Here is a 22,315-nt window from a genome sequence, read left to right on the forward strand (position 1 = left end):
CTATTCTATCATTGTATATCGGAGTTAGAGAAGACATATGAGTTGTGTTTAGTTGATGGGTTATCAGATTAAAAGGAGCCACTTCCAGAACCTGATACAAAAGACTACCTATGGTTGTGGATTTTCAGTTGCTTGCAGTTACTGGATAGGATTTTAGGTGGGCTCCCTTGTAGAAGGTTTGAGTGTATTTGTGAGGAAAGACGAGGGTGCATAGATACCTGGGTGACTAAAAGAGAAAATTGAGACAGAGACTGCTAATTGTCCATGGATATTCATTCTCCCCTATTCCACTTAATAACAGAACCTCCAGGCTTTTATCCAGTCATTGAACTGTCCAGCAAGAGACTGCATTTCCCAGCTTACCTTTGAGGTAGGAGAGAGCATGTGACTAAGTTTTGGACAACTTGATGTTCGTAGAAGTAATGTGTTAAAACTCTAGTCACATTCACTAAATAGGAAATCACTTACCTTTCATTTCCTCTCTCTTTCCCCTTTCTCAGAACTAGAACAAAATGGATGATGAACTATGAACTGTCTTTTACGAGGAGAATGAGGACCATACTCTAAGAGATAGTTGAGTAACCCAACAGGAGAGACTTGGCCCCTGAATGACCTCCTGGAGCAAAATCTTTGCTAACCAAGATTGGATGGACTCCTATATGAGAGAGAAAAAAAATTACCACCTTGATGAACTCACTGTGTTTTTGGTACAGTAGCTTAGTCTATACCCTAAGTGTTATAATTGGATTGTAAAAATACGGATTGGTAATGGAGGAATATTTTTGATATTGAGAAACACAGCCATATTAACATTCTAAATGTTTCTATTACATCTTAATTTATTGAGAAGTAAGGGACTGCATCTTAATCTTCATATTCCTAATATTTATCCCATTGCCTGACATGATAACACACATTGCTTTCATTTATTAATTAAATAATTCACATAATGGCAATAGCAAAGTAAGAACGGTTGTATGATTCAAACAGCTTTTTAAACGAATGTTAATTCTGCCTCCTTTACCTGTTAATTGAACTTGTTTCCCTAGTGTCTAACCCTGTGCTAGATTTGAATTGAATTATATTACTCATGTTATCTGTCCTATCTAAGTGAAAAATGCCCTTGATCCCTATTTATCTGTCCTATAAAATTCTAATCATTTATTTTAACAGCAAATTCAGAAACAACAACAGTAGGCTAAGTATTTGGTAATTGTGGAAATGTGCTTTGTTAGCAGAAGATTTAAAACTTCCTTTTTATATTTTTGTAGACCCACAGCCAAATTTTCAGTGGCAAATTCCATACTACACTGCAGTATTCCAAAATATTATGAGGTCACACAGAAATAAGTCCTCAAATAATCTCTCCCACACAGACTTAATTCAAATAAGAAAAGCAGCCGATTCAATTTGTGATAATTATCTGAGTGGCAACACTCATTAATATGGTCTCTCACAGAATATAAATAAGAAATATGTGTGGAGAACACTGGAATAATATAACTGGGCCATAATATTCAACACAGTAGAAGGAAAAGTGATGCTCATTTCTTTGATTATTACCAAATTGTATTTCCTCCTTCAAGCTCATTAGTATTGTATGTTGTACTGTTTTCCTCAGTAAGTAAAAAAATCAGATTGTGAAACTGAAAATGTTATGTTAGGAAGGCTGTCTAATATTCTGGACAGAGCAGTGAATTTGTAGTTAGAAGGCTTTGGATGAGTAATTTAACCTTTCCAAGCTTTATATTCTTAATATATAAGATTAGCAGGATGGGCTAGATGATGACTAAGGTACTTTCTGGTTTTAGAGTTTTTTGATTCTATAAATTTCCCAGTCTATCCTGTAACGTTAAAAACTCCTCCGAAATACATTAATATATTTTGTGTTAGATACCACGTTATACCAAAGCTGAAGATAAAGGACTAAGACAGACATGATCTCTATCCTTCTGGAACTTACAGTGAAGTGGATAGAAAAATATACACATAATTATAACACTAAATAATTAATTGCATTTGTGGGAAGTTCTACCGAGAAAGGTAGACAATAATGTAAGATATAAAATAAACAAACTTACTGTAGTCTAGAGTGCTAGGGAATCTTCTCTGATTAAGAAGTATTTAAGCTGATACCTGAAGGATAATAGCCAGGCAAAAAGGAGGGGGATCAGAGGGGAAGTACAGACAGAGGAAATAGCATGAGCAAATCCCTGTGATGGAAGAGAGTTCTCCATCCAATTAAGCTGCTGAAAGTAAACCAGTGTTGCTGGAGCAAACAGAGTGAGAACAAAGTGGTACAAAATAAGATTGGAGTTGGAGGCAAGGTCAGGTCACTTGGAGCCTTAAAGATAAGCATTGTATGAATTTTGGACTCTACAAAGACATACAGAAAGAGAAAGAAGGATTTTAAGTAAGGATGCAATCTGATCAGATTTGCTTTTAAAATATTACTCTATCATTGAGGAATACTGGAAGTGGCAATTGTGGATATGAGAAGACCAGATCAGAGGCTACTGTAGCAGATAAGTGAGAGATGATGGTGAATTTAACAGGGATTTTATAGTTTATGTGGAAATAAATGAATAGATTTTTGATATATTTAGAAGCTAGGAACTACCAAAATTGTGATTAATTTGGATATTGGTATTGAAGAAGCATGAGATTTCAAAGGTCATACTTTATTCTCAGCCTTCAGCAGCCAGCAGATATGGATAACGTATACTAAACTAGATTACACTGGAGAAATGATCACTGTGGAGAAGGGAGGAATTGGGATTTCAATTTGGAATAATGAGTCTGTGCTGCCTATGCAGTACGTAAAGAAAATGTTGAATAGCATTTGGATACAGAGGTCTAAATATTAATAGACATTTTGGGGATATATAATATATATTGTTTTATGTATTATAAAGTGAGCAGTTAACACGCATATGGTATTCATTTATTAATTAATTTATTTTTTAACATCTTTATTGGAGTATAATTGCCTTACAATGTTGTGTTAGTTTCTGCTGTGTAACAAAGTGAATCAGCTATATGTATACATATATCCCCACATCCCCTCCCTCTTGAGTCTCCCTCCCACCCTCCCTATTGCACCCCTCTAGGTGGCCACAAAGCACCGAGCTGATCTCCCTGTGCGATGCAGCTGCTTCCCACTGGATATCTACTTTACATTTGGTAGTGTATATATGTCCATGCCACTCTCTCACTTCGTCCCAGCTTACCCTTCCCCCCCCCCGTGTCCTCAAGTCCATTCTCTATGTCTGCGTCTTTATTCCTGTCCTGTTCCTAGGTTCGTCAGAACCTTTTTTTTTTTTTTTAGATTCCATATAACACATATGGTATTTAAAATGATGAGAGTGGATTAAGTTTTCAAGGTAGAAAACATAACAAGAAAAGAGAGGAGAAGAGAGAAGGAGGGAAAGGGAATGGGAAAAAGCCCAGGACAGAGCACTGAGGATATTTAACATATAAGACTCATAGAAAAGAGGAAGAAAAACCAAGGAAATGGAGAAGTGATAAGAGAAGTAGCAGAGGTTGGTGGGGGTAGAGGTGGGATAAAAGCACTTAGTGTCAAGAAGCCAAAGTAAGATGGTATTTCTAGAAATAGTGTACAATCACTTATATGAAGAGCTGCAGAAAAGTCAAATAAAGTGAGGACTGAAAGTACCTACTAATATAATTGACACAGGGGTCATTGGAGTGCTCAGAGGAGTAGTCTGCGTTGGGTAGTAGAAAACAAAAGTGAATGAACTGAGAAATTAATTGAAGATAAGAAATGGAGATGGGTACCTTTTCAGATAATTAGCTATAAAGTGCTGAAAAGAGATTTGGACAGTAGCTGAAAGGGGTGATAAATTTCAGGGATTTTTGTTTTTTTTTAATGATGGCAGGATGTGTTTAAATGGCAATGTAAGGATCCAATATAAGGTAGGTGGTACAAAAAAAAAAAGAAGAAGAAATTAAGAAGCTAGTTGATAGGAAGTGTTTCTAAAAAGATAGAAGAGTAGGAGATCCATAACACAGGTAGAGTTTAATTGGAGAAAGGATACATCCTTTAACAGAAGGGAAGGAGGAAAAGATGGTAAAGACACAGGAAGATTTATAAAGTTGGAAACAGGAAGTTGAAGTGGTCTCCCTATGATGGCTTCCATTTTTTTCTGCAAAATAGAAAAATTTTTACCTGCTGGAAGTGAGGCAAAAGATCAGAGGTTTGAAGAGAATAGAGAAGGTTTAAAATAGTAGTTTTAGAAAGTAGGAAAGACAGCTAATGAGAGAAACACAGGAATACTGCTAGTCCCTGTTGAGACAGTTAAAATAGGTAGTCTTGAATCATAAAACAACCTCTCTGCTTCATTGTGCAGTTGTAGTTAAATGAATTTCAGGAACATGGAGCCATTCACCCAGGGAGAGAATTGTATTAACTCAAGTGTGATGTTTTATTCTGGGCAAAGGGGCAAGGAAATCTAGAGATGGCAAAAGTGCTTGAAACAGGGGACTAAAGAATGTATGTCATGTATATAAGTGAAGAAGAGGAGGCTGATGAATAAAGAAAAAATAGGACAATTAACTGGATACTGTAGAATTCTGGATAGCAGAAGAGATGTAATATAAATAACTAGGAAGCTAATCTCCAAAACAATGGAGGTTGTGGTCAGAGGATTACAGAATTAGTTTTTCTACTTAGAGCAGTTTTGAGCAGTGTAACTGACCAATTGGTGGACATAGTAAGGGTGGCAATGAAATGGAAAAGGACACCACTGGATAAGAGAAGCATCTTCTGCCTTTACTCTTGCCTCATGAAGCGCTCAATCTCTCCTAGCCTTAAACAAAAGTTTAACAAAAAATTAGAGCTTATTTTGAAGTGATGCCAAATCATCCTGCCCAGGATGACCATTTGTCCTGGAACAGCAGTGACCAAGGAGGAGAAAACACTAAAGTATTTGCTAGGAGTATTGACAGTTGTTCAATGAATACTTTCTGAAGGACGTGACATGTGAGCTGAGTCTTACAGTGTAAGTACTAGTTAGTAAGGTAAAAGGAGTTCTAAGGAAAAGTTCCAGACAAAAGAACAGGCATGGGAGAGATAGTTAAATCTAACATTCATTTATAAACTGTCCTTCCGTTCAAGGAAAGCTTTATACTAGCCACCCTGAGCAACACAATGATGTTTCAGAAGAGTGCTCAAATGAGGAATATTGAATGTGAAGCCTTGCCATTATATCTGGACTGATACTTCCTAGATTACAGGTTTAAGGATGGGGTCCAGACTTATTTTAAATGCCTCTGTTCACTTAGTCCCTAGAACAATACTTGGTGTCTAGGAGGTATTTGTTATAATTGTCAAATAAATGAATGAATAAATTCAACTGCTAGTCTGAGTCCCAGCATAAATTGTATTTCAGGGTACTTGTGATTAGAATATTACATTTGGAACTACTGCAAAGCTATGCTTATGTATACCTTTAAACAATGATCATACAATCTTTGAGCATCTCAAATTTCAGAGAATTTATTACATTTTAAAGACAGTTGGTTTGGACATTTCCAGATGTTAGAAAGATCTTACTGATATTGTGTCAAAATCCCGACTTTAATTATCATCTTAATTCCCTTGTCTTATCTCTGAACTTCAGAACAATAGAGACTATGATTAATTTCTCTTTGACATGGCAAGAGTTCAAACATAACAAGGTAGAAATATTGCATATCACCTTTCCTTCTATGCCCAGCTTGCTTCCACAAGCCTCTTTTCCCCAGGCTAAGTATAGGAATTCTTTCTTCCTTTCTTCAGTCACTCTTTACTAGCTGTTATTCATCTTTTAGGTCTTTTAGATTAACTACTACTCTCTCAGAAAAGCCTAACACAGGAAGATTAAGTCCCCTCATGATAAACTCCTGTCTCACCTTAATTTTTTCCTTCATGGTGCTTTTTAGGTTAGAATTGTTAATGTTTGTCTTCCCTGCTAGATATAAAGTACCTTAAGAGAACTGGGACCACAAGGGGGGAAGACAAACAAAAACCACTGGGTAGACAAAGATTAAACTCAAATGAGACAGATAACTGTTAAATGAGTAAACAAATAAAATTAGAAATGGCATAGATCATAAAAATGAAAATGCTTGATCAAGAATAGTATGGGAATAATGGGAAGCAAATGTCAGGAAAGCCCTCTCTAAAAACCTGATATTTAAGCTGAGACTAAGTAGAATTTAGTTAGGTGAAGATTTTGATTCAGAATATTCCAGAAAGAGAGGGTAGCATGGGAGAGGTCTCAGGGTTAGCATGTTAATATGGCCAGAGTTCACCTACTGAGGAGACAGCTGGAGGGAATGTTCAGTGAAGAGAGGGAGCATGTTGTGTTATTTGATGGAAGTGTAAAGTTAGGAAAGCAGAGGGATCTTGAAACTGGATAACTTACTAGTGCAACAAAAACTTGACTATCAGTTCTACAAATAGGGTCACCATTTGTAATTAGCATAAAAATATTAAAATACAATTCACTGGACTTCTGCTTCCAGCCAAAATGGTGAAACAAGGAATGGAATTAGCTTTCCTGCTGAGTCAACTGAAAAACCAGATAAAATATATGAGACAATGCTTTCAAGACATTGGACACCAGGTGATGAAGGGTAGTGATCCCTAAAAGTGGGAAACAATGCAAGGTCAATCTTATGATTGCCTCAGCCATTCTCTTCAGAAAGTTTCTAGGTTGAGGTGTGGGGAGTGAGGATACAGATGGAGCCCAAGAGACTTGAATTGACAGGATGAAACTGAGAGTCTGGGAGACCAAGGGGTTTCACATAGAAGAGAAGATGCACAAATAGAGAATTACAGACATCTTCAGAGGCCACCCTCGAGGACTCATCAGTATATGCATGTAAAGAAACCACGTGAGAATGGGAAAAGAACTACAAAAAGATAAAAGGGAACGATATCCACTGGTCAAACAGAGCCAGGAATAGCGCCTCTTCCCAAAAATCAGCCTGGAAAATATGTAATACACAAGATTTTGAGTAGAGTACACAGAAGGATCAGTTGTGGATTAGCCTTAGATTAAACACCGTGTTGCTCCACAGTACAAGACAAAATCAATCTACAAAAGGATCACTATTTCCATGTAATTTAACTGTGACCTTGAAAGAATCCTCTGAAAAATATAAAACTATCCAACATCAAATAAGGTAAAATAAAATGTCTAGCATCTAATATAAAATACCCAGGCATGCAAGACTATACCTAGCAAATATACCTTTCATATATAAAGGTGAAATAGATACTTACTCAGATACACAAAAGCTGAAAGATTTTATCACTATCAGACCCACACTACAGTAAATGTTACTGGAGGCCTGCAGGCAGAAGAAAAATGATACCAGTTGGAAATATGTCTATACCAAAGAATAATAAATATTGGAAATGAGAACTCTGTGGGTAAGTATAAAAATTTTTTCATATTATTTAAAACTCCTTAAAATATAAATGGATACTTTGAACAAAAATATGAAAAATGTAGTGTGAAGTTTATAACATATGTAAAACATCAATGAAATACTACTACACATCAAACTTCTTTCATTATTATTCTTTTTTTTTTTTGGTTACGGTGATCTGTGATGTTACTATTGTATTTGTTTTGAGGCACATGAACCATGCCCATATAAGATGGCAAAATTTTTTAACATTTTTATTGGAGTATAATTGCTTTACAATGGTGTATTAGTTTCTGCTTTATAACAGAGTGAATCAGCTGTACATATACATATATCCCCATATCTCCTCCCTCTTGTGTCTCCCTCCCACCCTCCTATCCCACCTCTCTAGGTGGTCACAAAGCACTGAGCTGATTTCCCTGTGCTATGCAACTGCTTCCCACTAGCCATCTATTTTACATTTGATAGTGTATATATGTCCATGCAACTCCCTCACTTCGTCCAGCTTACCCGTCCCCCTCCCTGTATCCTCAAGTCCATTCTCTACATCTACGTTTTATTCCTGTCCTGCCCATAGGTTCTTAAGAACCACTTTTTCTTTTTTTTTAGATTCCATATATATGTGTTAGCATACGGTATTAGTTTTTCTCTTTCTGACTTACTACACTCAATATGACAGACTCTAGATCCATCCACCTCACTACAAATAAATCAATTTCGTATCTTTTTATTGCTGAGTAATATTCCACTGTATATATGTGTCACATCTTATTTATCCATTCATATGTCAATGGACTCTTAGGTTGCTTCCATGTCCTGCCTATTGTAAACAGAGCTGTAATGAACATTGTGGTACATGACTCTTTTTGAATTATGGTTTTCTCAGGGTATATGTCCAGTAGTGGGATTGCTGGGTTGTATGGTAGTTCTCCTTTTAGATTTTTAAGGAACCTCCATACTCTTCTCCATAGTGGCTGTATCAATTTATATTCCCACCAACAGTGCAAGAGGGTTCCCTTTTCTCCACACCCCCTCCAGCATTTACTGTTTGTAGATTTTTTGATGATGGCCATTCTGACCAGTGTGAGATGATATCTCATTGTAGTTTTGATTTGCATTTCTCTAATGATTAGTGATGTGGAGCATCATTTCATGCATTTGTTGGCAATCTGTATATCTTCTTTGGAGAAATGTCTGTTTAAGTCTTCTGCCCATTTTTGGATTGGGTGGTTTTTTGTTTTGATATTGAGCTGCATGAGCTGCTTGTCAATTTTGGAGATTAATCCTTTGCCAGTTGCTTCATTTGCAAATATTTTCTCCCATTCTGAGGGTTGTCCTTTCGTCTTGTTTATGGTTTCCTTTGCTGGGCAAAAGCTTTTAAATTTCATTAGGTCCCATTTGTTTATTTTTGTTTTTATTTACACTTCTCTAGGAGGTGGGTCAAAAAGGACCTTGCTGTGACTTATGTCATAGAGTGTTCTGCCTATATTTTCCTCTAAGAGTTTTATAGTGTCTGGTGTTACATGTAGGTCTTTAATCCATTTTGAGTTTATTTTTGTGTATGGTGTTAGGGAGTGTTCTAATTTCATTCCTTTAAATGTAGCTGTCCAGTTTTCCTACCACCACTTATTGAAGAGGCAGTCTTTTCTGCATTGTATATTCTTGCATTCTTTATCAAAAATAAGGTGGCCTTATGTGCATGGGTTTATCTCTGGGCTTTCTATCCTGTTCCATTGATCTATATTTCTGTTTTTGTGCCAGTGCCATACTGTGTTGATTACTCTAGCTTTGTAGTATAGTCTGAAGTCCAGGAGCCGATTGCTCCAGCTCTGCTTTTCTTTCTCAGGATTGCTTTGGCTATTTGGAGTCTTTTGTGTTTCCATACAAATTGTGAAATTTTTTGTTCTAGTTCTGTGAAAAATGCCATTGGTAGTTTGACAGGGATTGCATTGAATATGTAGATTGCTTTGGGTAGTATAGTCATTTTCACAATATTGATTCTTCCAGTCCAAGAACATGGTATCTCTCTTCATCTGTTTGTATCATCTTTAATTTCTTTCATCAGTGTCTTACAGTTTTCTGCATACAGGTCTTTTGTCTCCTTAGGTAGGTTTATTCCTAGTTATTTTATTCTTTTTGTTGTAGTGATAAATGGGAGTGTACCATTAATTTCTCTTTCAGATTTTTCATCATTAGTGTATAGGAATGCCAGACATTTCTGTGCATTAATTTTGTATCCTGCTACTTTACCAGATTCATTGATTAGCTCTAGTAGTTTTCTGGTAGCATCTTTAGGATTCTCTATGTAGAGTATCATGTCATCTGCAAACAGTGACAGCTTTACTTCTTCTTTTCTGATTTGGATTCCTTTTTCTTTTTCTTTTTTTTTTTTTTTTTTGTGGTATGTGGGCCTCTCACTGTTGTGGTCTCTCTTGTTGTGGAGCACAGGCTCCGGACGCACAGGCCCAGTGGCCATGGCTGATGGGCTCAGCCGCTCCATGGCATGTGAGATCTTCCTGGACCGGGACACAAACCCATGTCCCGTGCATCGGCAGGCAGACTCTCAACCACTACGCCACCAGGGAAGCCCCTGGATTCCTTTTATTTCTTTTTCTTCTCTGATTGCTGTGGCTAAAACTCCCAAAACTATGTTGAATAATAGTGGAGAGAGTGAACAACCTTGTCTTGTTACTGATCTTAGAGGCAATGTTTTCAGTTTTTCACCATTGAGGCTTATGTTGGTTGTGGCCTTTATTATGTTGAGGTAAGTTCCCTCTATGCCTCCTTTCTGGAGGGTTTTTACTATAAATCGGTGCTGAATTTTGTTGAAAGCTTTTTCTGCATCTATTGAGATGATCATATGGTTTTTCTCCTTCAATTTGTTAATATGGTTTGATTGATTTGTGTATATTGAAGAATCGTTGCATTCCTGGGATAAACCCCACTTGATCATGGTGTATGATCCTTTTAATGTGCTGTTGGATTGCATTTGCTAGTATTTTGTTGAGGATTTTTGCATCTATGTTCATCAGTGATGTTGGCCTGTACTTTTCTTTTTTTTGTGGCATCTTTGTCTGCTTTTGGCATCAGGGTGATGGTGGCCTCATCGAATGAGTTTGGGAGTGTTCCTCTATTTGCTATATTTTGGAAAACTTTGAGAAGGATCGGTGTTACCTCTTCTGCAAATGTGTGATAAAGTTCACCTGTGAAGTCATCTGGTCCTGAACTTTTGTTTGTTGGAAGATTTTTAATCACAGTTTCAATTTCAGTGCTTGTGAATAGTCTGTTTATATTTTCTATTTCTTCTTGGTTCAGTCTCAGAAGGCTGTGTTTTTCTAAGAATTTGTCCATTTCTTCCAAGTTGTCCATTTTACTGGCATAGGGTTGCTTGTAGTAATGTCTCATGATCCTTTCTATTTCTGCAGTGTCAGATGTCACTTCTCCTTTTTCATTTCTAATTCTATTGATTTGAGTCTTCTCCCTTTTTTCTTGATGAGTCTGGCTAATGGTTTATCAATTTTGTTTACCTTCCCAAAGAACCAGCTTTTAGTTTTATTGATCTTTGCCATTGTTTCCTTCATTTCTTTTTCATTTATTTCTGACCTGATCTTTATGATTTCTATCCTTCTGCTAACTTTGCAGTTATTTTGTTCTTCTTCCTCTAATATCTTTAGGTGTAAGGTTAGGTTGTTTATTTGGGAAGTTTCTCATTTCTTGAGGTAGTATTGTATTGCTGTAAACTTCCCTCTTAGAAGTGTTTTTGCTGCGTCACATCGGTTTTGGGTCATCGTGTTTTCATTGACATTTGTTTCTAGGTATTCTTTGATTTCCTCTTTGATTTCTCCAGTGACCTCTTGGTTATTAAGTAGTGTATTGTTTAGCCTCCATGTGTTTGTATTTTTTACAGATTTTTTCCTGTAATTGATATCTAGTCTCATAGCGTTTTGGTCAGAAATGATACTTGATACAATTTCAATTTTCTTAAATTTATCAAGGCTTGATTTGTGATCCTATCTATCCTGGAGAATGTTCCATGAACACTTGAGAAGAAAGAATATTCTGCTGTTTTTGGATGGAATGTCCTACAAATATCAATTAAGTCCATCTTGTTTAATGTATCATTTAAAGCTTGTGTTTCCTTATTTATTTTCATTTTGGATGATCTGTCCATTGGTGAAAGTGGGGTGTTAAAGTCCCCTACTCTGATTGTGTTACTGTCTATTTCCTTTTTTATGGCTGTTAGTATTTGCCATATGTATTGAGGTGCTCCTATGTTGGGTGCATAAATATTTACAATTGTTATATCTTCTTCTAGGATCGATCCTTTGATCATTAGGTAGTGTCCTTCTTTGTCTCTTGTAATAGTCTTTATTTTTGATTCTATTTTGTCTGATATGAGAATTGCTACTCCAGCTTTCTTTTGATTTCCATTTGCATAGAATATCTTTTTCCATCCCTTCACTTTCAGTCTGTATGTGTCCCTAGGTCTGAAGTGGGTCTCTTGTAGACAACATATATACGGGTCTTGTTTTTGTGTCAATTTAGCCAGTCTATATCTTGGGGTTGGAGCATTTAATCCATTTACATTTAAGGTAATTATCAATATGTATGTTCCTATTCCCATTTTCTTAATTGTTTTGGGTTTGTTATTGTAGGTCTTTTCCTTCTCTTGTGTTTCTTGCCTAGAGAAGTTCCTTTAGCATTTGTTGTAAAGCTGGTTTGGTGGTGCTTAATTCTCTTAGCTTTTGTTGTCTGTAAAGATTTTAATTTCTCCATCAAATCTGAATGAGATCCTTGCTGGGTAGAGTAACCTTGATTGTAGTTTTTCCCTTGCATCACTTTAAATATGTCCTGCCACTCCCTTCTGGCTTGTGGAGTTTCTGCTGAAAGATCAGCTGTTAACCTTATAGGGATTCCCTTATATGTTACTTGTTGCTTTTCCCTTGCTGCTTTTAATATTTTGTCTTTGTATTTAATTTTTGATAGTTTGATTAATATGTGTCTTGGCGTGTTTCTCCTTGGATTTATCCTGTATGGGACTCTCTGCACTTCCTGCACTTGACTATTTCCTTTCCCACATTAGGGAAGTTTTCAAGTATAATCTCTTCAAATATTTTCTCAGTCCCTTTCTTTTTCTCTTCTTCTTCTAGGACACCTATAATTCGAATGTTGGTGCCTTTAATGTTGTCCCAGAGGTCTCTGAGACTGTCCTCAATTCTTTGCATTCTTTTTCCTATATTCTGCTCTGCATTAGTTGTTTCCACTATTTTATCTTCCAGGTCACTTATCTGTTCTTCTGCCTCAGTTATTCTACTATTGATTCCTTCTATAGAATTTTAAATTTCATTTATTGTGTTGTTCATCATTGTTTGTTTGCTCTTTAGTTCTTCTAGGGCCTTGTTAAACATTTCTTGTATTTTCTCCATTCTATTTTCAAGATTTTGGATCATCTTTGCTATCATTAATCTGAATTCTTTTTCAGGTAGACTGCCTATTTCCTCTTTATTTGTTAGGTCTGGTGGGTTTTTGCCTTGCTCCTTCATTTGCTGTGTGTTTCTCTGTCTTCTCATTTTGCTTAACTTACTCTGTTTGGGGGTCTCCTTTTCGCATGCTGCAGGTTCGTAGTTCCTGTTGTTTTTGGTGTCTTCCCCCAATGGCTAAGGTTGGTTCAGTGGGTTGTGTAGGCTTCCTGGTGGAGGGGACTAGTGCCTGTGTTCTGGTGGTTGAGTCTGGATCTTGTCTTTCTTGTGGACAGGACTGCATCTGGTGGTGTGTTTTGGGGTGTTTGTGACCTTATTATGATTTTAGGCAGCCTCTCTACTAATGGGTGGGGTTGTGTTTCTGTCTTGCTAGTTGTTTGGCATAGGGTGTCCAGCAGTGTATCCTGCTGGTCGTTGAGTGGAGCTGGGTCTTAGTGTTGAGATGGAGATCTCTGGGAGAACTTTTGCCATTTTTTATTATGTGGAGCCAGGAGGTCTCTGGTGGACCAATGTCCTGAACTTGGCTCTCCCACCTCAGAGACACAGGTCTGACTCCCGCCCAGGGCATGAAGACCGTCTCAGCCACATTGCTCAGAAGAAAAGGGAGAAAGAAAGAAAGAAAGAGAGAGAGACAGACAGACAGACAGAGAGAGAGAGAGAGAGAAAGAGAAATAAAGAAAGAAGGGAGGAAAGAAAGAAAGAAGGAAAGAGAAGATAAAATAAAGTTATTAAAATAAAAATATTTTAAAGTATTAAAAAAAATTAAAAAGTAATAAAAAAAGAGAAAAGAAAAAAAGAAAGAAGAGAGCAACCAAACCAAAAAACATATCCAGTAATGGTAACAAGTGCTAAAAACTATACAAAAATTAAAAAAAAACCTGGAAAGACAGAACCCTAGGACAAATGGTAAAAGCAAAGCTATACAGACAAAATCACACAAAGAAGCATACACATACATACTCACAAAAAGAGAAGAAGGAAATATATGTATATCTATATATTAAAAAAAGGAAGAGAGCAACCAAAACAATAAACAATTCTACCAATGATAATAAACTCTAAATACTAAAGTAAGATAAACATGAAACCAGAAACAAATTAGACACAGAAAGCAAACTCGAAGTCTACGGTTGCTCCCAAAGTCCACCACCTCAATTTTGGGATGATTCGTTGTCTATTCAGGTATTCCAGAGGTGCAGGTACATCAAGTTGATTGTGGAGCTTTAATCCACTGCTCCTGAGGCTACTGGGAGAAATTTCACTTTCTATTCTTTGTTCACACAGCTTCTGGGGTTCAACTTTGGATCTGGCCCCGCCTCTGCGTGTAGATCCCCTGAGGGTGTCTGTTCTTCGCTCAGATAGGGTGAGGTTAAACGAGTGGCTGATTAAGGGGCTCTGGCTCACTCAGGCCAGGGGGAAGGAGGGGTACAGAATGTGGGGTGAGCCTGTGGCGGCAGAGGGCAGCATGATGTTGCAATAGTCTGAGGCGTGCCGTGTGTTCTCCCGGGGACGTTGTCCCTGGATCAAGGGACCCTGGCAGTGGCGGGCTGCACAGGCTCACAGGAGGGGAGGTGTGGAGAGTGACCTGTGCTTGCACATAGGCTTCTTGGTGGCTGCAGCAGTAGCCTTAGAGTTTCACGCCTGTCTCTGATGTCCGCACTGATAGCCACAGCTCGTACCCCTTTTTGGAGCTCTTCTAGGCTGTGCTCTGAATCCCCTCTTCTCATGTACCCTGAAACAATGGTCTCTTGCCCCTTAGGCAGGTCCAGACTTTCTCCTGGACTCCCTCCTGGATAGCTGTGGCTCACTACCCTCCTTCAGGCTGTGTTCACACAGCCAGCCCCAATCCTCTCCCTGGGATCTGACCTCTGACGCCAGTGTAAGATGGCAAATTTTATCAATAAAAATTGTGTGTGTTCTGACTGCTCCACTGACAGGCCGTTCCTGCATCTTTCCTCCTCTTCTTTAACCTTTCTGTGTTCTGAGACACAACAATATTTAAATTAGGCCAACTAATCACTCTAGGATGATCTCTAAGTGTTCAAGTGAAAGGAAGAGTTGCACATCACTCATTTAAACCAAAACCTATAAATGATTAAGCTTAGGGAAGAAGGCATGTCAAAAGCCAAGAAAGGCCTAAAACTAAGCCTCTTGCACCAACTAGCCAAGTTGTGATTGCAAAGAAAATGTTCTTGAAGGAAATTTAAAATACTACTCTAGTGAACACTCAAATGGTGAGAAAACAAAATAGCCTTACTGCTGATATGCAGAAAGGTTTAGTGGTCTGAATAGAAGATCAAACCAGCCACAACATTCCCTTAAGCCAAAGCCTAATCCAGAGCAAGGCCCTAACTCTTAAATTCTACGAAGGCTGAGAAACATGAGGAAGCTACAGAAGAAAAATTTGAAGCAGGCAGAAGTTATTAGTGCATAAGGTTTAAGGAAAGAATCCATCTCCATAACATCAAAGTGCAAGGTGAAGCAGCAAGTGCTAATGTAGAAGCTGAAGCAAGTTATCCAGAAATTGTAGTTAGAATAATTAATGAAGGTGGCTACACTAAACAACAGATTTTCAATGTAGATGAAACAACCTTCTGTTGGAAGAACATTCCATCTAAGACTTTCATAGCTAGAGAGGAAAAGTCAATGCCTGGCTTTAAAGCTTCAAAGGACATACTGACTCTCCTGTTAGGTGATTTAAGTTGAAGCCAGTATTCATTTACTATGCTGAAAATCCTAGAACCCTTAAGAATTATGCTAGATCTACTCTGCTGTGCTCTGTAAATGAAACAACAAAGCTTGGATGTTGGCACATCTGTTTACAACATGATTTAATGCGTATTTTAAGCCTCTGTTGAGACCTACTGCTCAGAAAAAAAGATTCCTTTCAAAATATTACTGCTCATTGACAATGCACCTCATCACCCAAGAGCTCTGATGGAGATGGACAGTGAGATTAATGTTGGTTTCGTGCCTGCTAACACAACATCCATTCTGCAGCCCATGGATCAAAGAGTAATTTGGACCTTCAAGTTTTGTTATTTAAGACTTACGTTTCGTAAGGCTATGGCTGCCATACATAGTGATTCCTCCGATGGATCTGAGCAAAGTAACTTGAAAACCTTCTGGAAATGACTCACCATTCTAGATGCCGTTAAGAACATTTGTGATTTATGGGAAGATATCAAAATATCATCATGAACAGGAGTTTGGAAGAAGTTGATTCCAGCCCTCATGGATGACTGAGGGATTCAAGACTTCAGTGGAGGAACTAACTGCAGATGTGGTGAGAATAGCAGGAGAACTAGAGTTAGAAGTGGAGCCTGAAGATGTCACTGAATTGCTGCAATCTCATGGTAAAAGTTGAACAGATGAGGAGTTGTCTCTTACGGTTGAGCAAATAATGTGGTTTCTTGAGATGGAATCTACTCCTGGTGAAGATGCTGCAAAGATTGTTGAAATGACAACCAAGGGTTTAGAATATTACATAAACTTAGTTGATAAAGCAGTGTCGAGGTTTGAGGAGAGTGACTGCAATTTTGAAAGAAGTTCTAATGTGGGTAAAATGCTGTTAAACTGCATTGCACACTACAGAGAAATCGTTTGTGGAAGGAAAAGTTAATCAATGTGGCAAACTTCATTTTTGCTTTATTTTAAGAAACTGTCATGGCCACCCCAACCTTCAGTAACCACCACCTTGATCAGTCAGCAGCCATCAACATGGAGGCAAGACCCTCCACCAACAAAATTATTCTGATTTTTGAAGGCTCAGATGATGGTCAGCATTTTTTGTAACAAAGCATTTTTTTACGTTAAGGTATGTACATTGTTTTTCCAGACACAGTGCCATTGCACACTTGATAAACTGTACTATAGCGTAAACATAACTGTTGCATGCACTGGGAAACCAAAAAATTCATGTGACTCACTTTATTGAGATATTCGCTTTATTGCGGTGGGCTGGAACCAAACCTACAATATCTTCGAGGTATGCCTGTATATGTATTACAAGGAGATTAAAGATGTGTGTATAGGTATATAGGTGACTTTGTGTTAAAAGTCATCCTCAAATCTATCCCTCTCTGCAAATCAGTATCTAAACGGATGGGCCTACCTCACTTTGAATGTCTCTTATGTAATAGTCTGCTTTATTGCAGTTACTTTAATTTACTCTTCTCTCATTTTCTGCAGTGCTCAAGTTAGTGTTTTGCACATGGTAAGTATTAGAGAGCTCATAGTTGAGTTCAGTAGAAGTAAGCTCCTAGAGGGAATTATTTCTCTCCCAAGAATAGCAATGATGGGACTTTAAAAAAAAAATGATTTCTTAGAAAAATCACAGTTGATTCAAAGGTCAAAGAATCTAAATAACTTGAAAATAAAATCCAAATAGTTAAGCATTCTCTCTCACTTAAACCAATTCAAACCTTGTATCTGCCTTCATAGTTTATATAGAGGGAGATTTATTTTTATTCTAAGCACCCACTCATTTAGAATGTATAAAGCCAGGGAGATCACATAAGCATGCTTTTAAAATGGTACAATGCAATAACTATTGATATACAAATTAACTTTTCCCTAACCCCGAAGATACTGTTAGATATAAGAATCTTAATAACATGCAGTTTTTATAGGCCACCAGTCCAAACCTTCATTATGTAGAAGAACAAAACGAGGCTCAAAAGTGACTTGCCCAAGGTCACACAGTTGGCATGTCTGTACTACAGATGTGATATGTCCCATGAGTGAGCGCTATCTCTCTGAAAAGTGCTGCTCTCTGGCTGGCCTGGGGGCAGACAGCCCAGAGCTTGCAAATACACCTGATGGTAACTTTAGTCATCAGCACCTCTGAACCATTGTTTTCTTTAGCCTCCCTAAGATTACTCATGTTGAGAAAATAGAGGTAGTAATGTATATTTTAAAAATGATTGTTATATTGTTATGATTGTTATACACCTAGGACTGAACCAGATTCCAGCTACTGAAACAGACATAATCATATGACCAATGACATGTCATAAGATTCCCATTCTCTCAGACTTGACCAGAGACTGCCGAAGTAGGGACATTTTTGGGGAAAGATTTATGAGGGTGAAGTCGGGGAGTGAGGACAGGAAACTAATATCAACAATCTACCAGGCACCATGCCAGGCCTGTTATAGATGCTGTATTATACAATACTCACAACATTCTGTAAGGTAGCTATTATTACCCCTATTTTATAGACAGAAAAACTGTGGCTATGAAATGTTAAGCCACTTGCGGAATTCAGAAAGCAACAAAGTAACGTTGTTATTTAAACCCAGGGTTGTATGACTGCATAGGGTTTCCACCATACTATCCAAACTTCCAGACAGAAAGATCCAGCATAGAGGAAAAATTTAGTGTTTTCATATTATTCAAGAAGCAAAATTCAGATCCAAATTCAGATCATGATGTCACTGAGGACTTTATGAAAATATGTCTCTTATACTGCTTTTATTTTTTTTTAATGATGAATGACATGATTCTGCTCCTCAATAAAAGAAATAATAGAATCAGAAACAATAAGCAGAATATATTTATAAAGAATAAATCATTCTGAGCAAACCTAATTACTTTCTTTCTTCCAACAGAATTACATGGTCAAAAGATAATGGAAGTATAAAAGAAACAATGTATCTTGATTACTAATATCACAGATAGTGTCTCTTAGACATTAACTAGCACAATTAATTGAAAATAGTCTCAATCTCCAATAAAAATTGACTACAAAGGAACAAAAGGTCAGTGTCATATAATGTCAGGGGTCAGTGTGGGCTGCCTGCCTTGCCCAGCCCCAAATGCCATTTGTAATCGTTCTTGTAGAAGCACCAATTGTCTGGAATGACAAAGCAAGACAAAATCCTTCTGCCTAGTGCTGGCTCTGCCTATCCAGGAGACCCAACTTGCATTAGATGGAGATAAAAGCGGGGTGGGGGATGGAGAATTCACACACTAGGGAAATGAGTAGCAACTGTAAAGCAAATACATAAGGATTCAGGATAGAAGTGTGCAAAACCACCCTGGAGAACCATCGTGACCTCTGGAACTGTGTTTGTTACCGAATGTAAACTAAATCTTACAACATATCTGAAGAAATAATGTATCAGTCAGAGTCAGCCTTGAAAGCATGGAGAAAGGATCTGCTGGGACAGAAAGTGAACCATTTTAGACTAAGCAACGTTCAGTAACCTGTCCAAGGGCACACTTTTGTTCAGGGACTGAGGGAGAACGAATCCACGGATCTGTCAGTGTCTCCTGATTTTAACCAACAGCCCTTCTCTGATGTTACTCTGTATAAAGATGAACAACGCTGACTCACAATTCTCTACCTCCATTATGGTAGACTCTGCTGGCCTCATAAATCAGAGAGATGACCTGTGGGTGATTGGTAGTAGAAATGCCACAACCTCCTGTAACGGAGATGATTAGAATCTACAGAGCGGTAAATAGAAAGACAGCTTTCTGCTTTCTTCCTAGGAACCTGTGGACCCTTGGTTCAATCAGAAGGCATGAAGAGCCACCTGCAATGCACCTATTGGGACTCTAGCTGGGATAGAGATGGCCAGGCTTGCCAAAGCGATCACACCCTCAGGTTTATCCTAGGAGACGCCCTCCTCATTACGATTCTACATAGAATGACCATTTGAGATACTTAGGGAAAAAGACAAGGAACATTCCTCATAAATCATGCAGAGCAAAAAGCCTACGTTTGCCGTTGAGAGATAAAAAATATCTCAGGTTGTAGCTTCTATTTGCCTAGGCTGAACGTAGGCAAACTCACCCTAGACAAAAATGTGAAGGCTACAGGTTGTTCTTCCATATACCTGGGATCGCATTTTGCCTATGAGTGTGATAGACAGAGACTACTACAGCTCAATGCTTCTCAAAATTGTGCAGATGGGAGCGTGCCCCAAAATCATAGTACTTCCTACAAAAGAATATGAAAGATTGTATGTTTAACTGCTATCAAACCATGTAGTTTTGTACTGAATCAGATGTTGTTTTATACTTGAGTATAGTGTTGATATATAATAGCAGACGCCAACAGTTTAAGAAAAATTCAGAGAAAATGAAAAAATAAGAACATTACATAAGCCTGAAATGTTTGATACATTTTTCTGAAAAATGATCATTTTTCCATCTTAGCAGTAAGATGCGTCTAATTTACATGCTGTGTAGGCATATTATTTGAGGAGTACTGACTTGGACCCAGGAAGTGCTTAACTTGCAAAAATTCTACTCCAGGATTTAAACTTTGTTCACTCCTAAAAGAAATTAATAAGTGATTGCCTCTCTTTGGGTTTGTAGTTCACTCCCTTCAGTATCTCAGGGTAGATAAAGTCTCATCTAATTTTAATACAGTCCTTCTTCTGCTGCTGCTTCACTGGTCCCAGGTAAACATTTTTGGATTATTTGACGTAGCATCATTTTTTTTCTAGAAATAACTATTTGTGTTATGTTAGTATGCAGCGATGATACCAAGGCTCTTTTGGAGTCCACATCGCCTTTTAGTGCAGAGTTTGGGGAAGGTTTTTCTGGTATAAACTCCCTAAGTAAGGGTTATTGTTTAAGGCTAGTCCTTTTCAGGCTGTCTAATTGCAAACATCATGGGCAGGCTCCTGTTTACAAATACCTGTGTATCAGAAGACAGTCCTCTCTCAAATAATACTGAATTTGATCAACGTTGAAGCTGGAGTAGAGCCTTCCTAAAAGTGCTTCTTTGGAGCACAATTTAAGGATTTAGAACCACTTACAGTATTCTCCAGTATTCATATTCTCTGAGGCTTATATTTATTTGGACAAAGTAAAGTTTTCCAAAGAGAAGACCCACTCTGCAGGTTTTCCACGGGGTCCACACATACCTCAGACTTGTTTCCAAACAGACCCTACTTCTCTTAAGATCATCACAGTTTAATGAACTCATAAACATATTAAAGGAACATCTTCTCACTAAGACCAACAATCTTCTTCGTTTGGAGATTATAAACATCATTAGTAGGTGTTTTTACTGCTGAGCTTGACACTGAGCTCAACAGAGCACTTTTAAAAAGAAATGTTTTACTTGATATTTTGTAGGATCTCATTGTATATTGCATTATTTCTTCTTGATTAAACCAATATGTTCATTTTAATCTCAAGTGAAACACCCCTTGACCATTGAATCTTTTCCTAACCTACCATGTGTTTCTAAATCATTCTATGATTCCTTCCCACTAATCACACTTGCAGTTCTGGTCTGTATATAGGCACCATAGATATGCAGGTGCCATCAGATTCTTTTCTCTTATAGGTTATTATAAAATATTGATTATAGTTCCCTGTGCTATACAGTAGGTCTCAAGTACCATTAGGGTAGGGCTCTGTCCTGACTTGTGCACCACTGCATGACCAGCATCTAGCAAAGTGCCCAGAACATACTTGACATTGAAAATATATTGAATAAATGAATTTACTGAAATCTCCAGAGGAATATTTGTGAAACTCTGTTATTATATTACCACACTGATGAAACAAATTCCAAAAGAGCTTTGTCTTAACTCACTGGGTCCCCTGGAAAACTTGACTTCAAATCTCATTGAAAACCAAACACAAAACGAAAATTCAAAACAATGAAAAGCTCTCTAGCTTCATCTCTCTAGTGAGATTTCACAATGACATGCCACAGAAATTAAGGGATCTGTTTATAATTTTTCAAACATAAGCAAAACAATTTTTGCAATGCAGTCAGCTGAATAAATAAAGTAGCCTGCAAAAGAAATGTAGGTTTTTCAGACATTATAAATCCCTATTTAAATTCTGGATGATTACGTATTTATGTGCCATAGATTTAAGACTGCAGAACAGATATTTTGTCCAACCTAAAGGCTATCTTTAGAGAAAATGATGCTCAAATTTCTTTATAACAGGATTTTTTAACGTGATGGGTCATGGATTAGCTTCATCAAGTCCATAAACTTCCTGAAATTCTGAGCAAAACTTTCAAGTGTGTCTAAGTACATTTTACTACAGAGAAAGTCCATGGTTTCCTTGTCTCCGTTTCTAAGTCAAAAATGTTAAAAACTGCTTCATTAGAGTAAGGTCTAAGAATCATAGTGGCAGGTAATATTACCTTCCCTTAGGTGATATTGATTTTTCACAGGTCATTTGGATCACAAAAACTATAATTTTCAGAGGGTTGGTTCAAGAGACCCTAGATCCTTGCAGCATTCCCTGCAGTGTATACAAATGACTGATCACAAAGTATAGGCTGATATTTTGGTGATATGTAAGGCATAGGTGGTACCACATGTTAATTATTTATAAAAATACCAGACGGAATTTCTCATTACTTTCCTTATCCACGAAGCTGGAGACTTTATAAAAACCCTCAATAT

This window comes from Stenella coeruleoalba (genome assembly GCF_951394435.1).
Source record: "Stenella coeruleoalba genome assembly, chromosome: 8".
Lineage (NCBI taxonomy): Eukaryota > Metazoa > Chordata > Mammalia > Artiodactyla > Delphinidae > Stenella > Stenella coeruleoalba.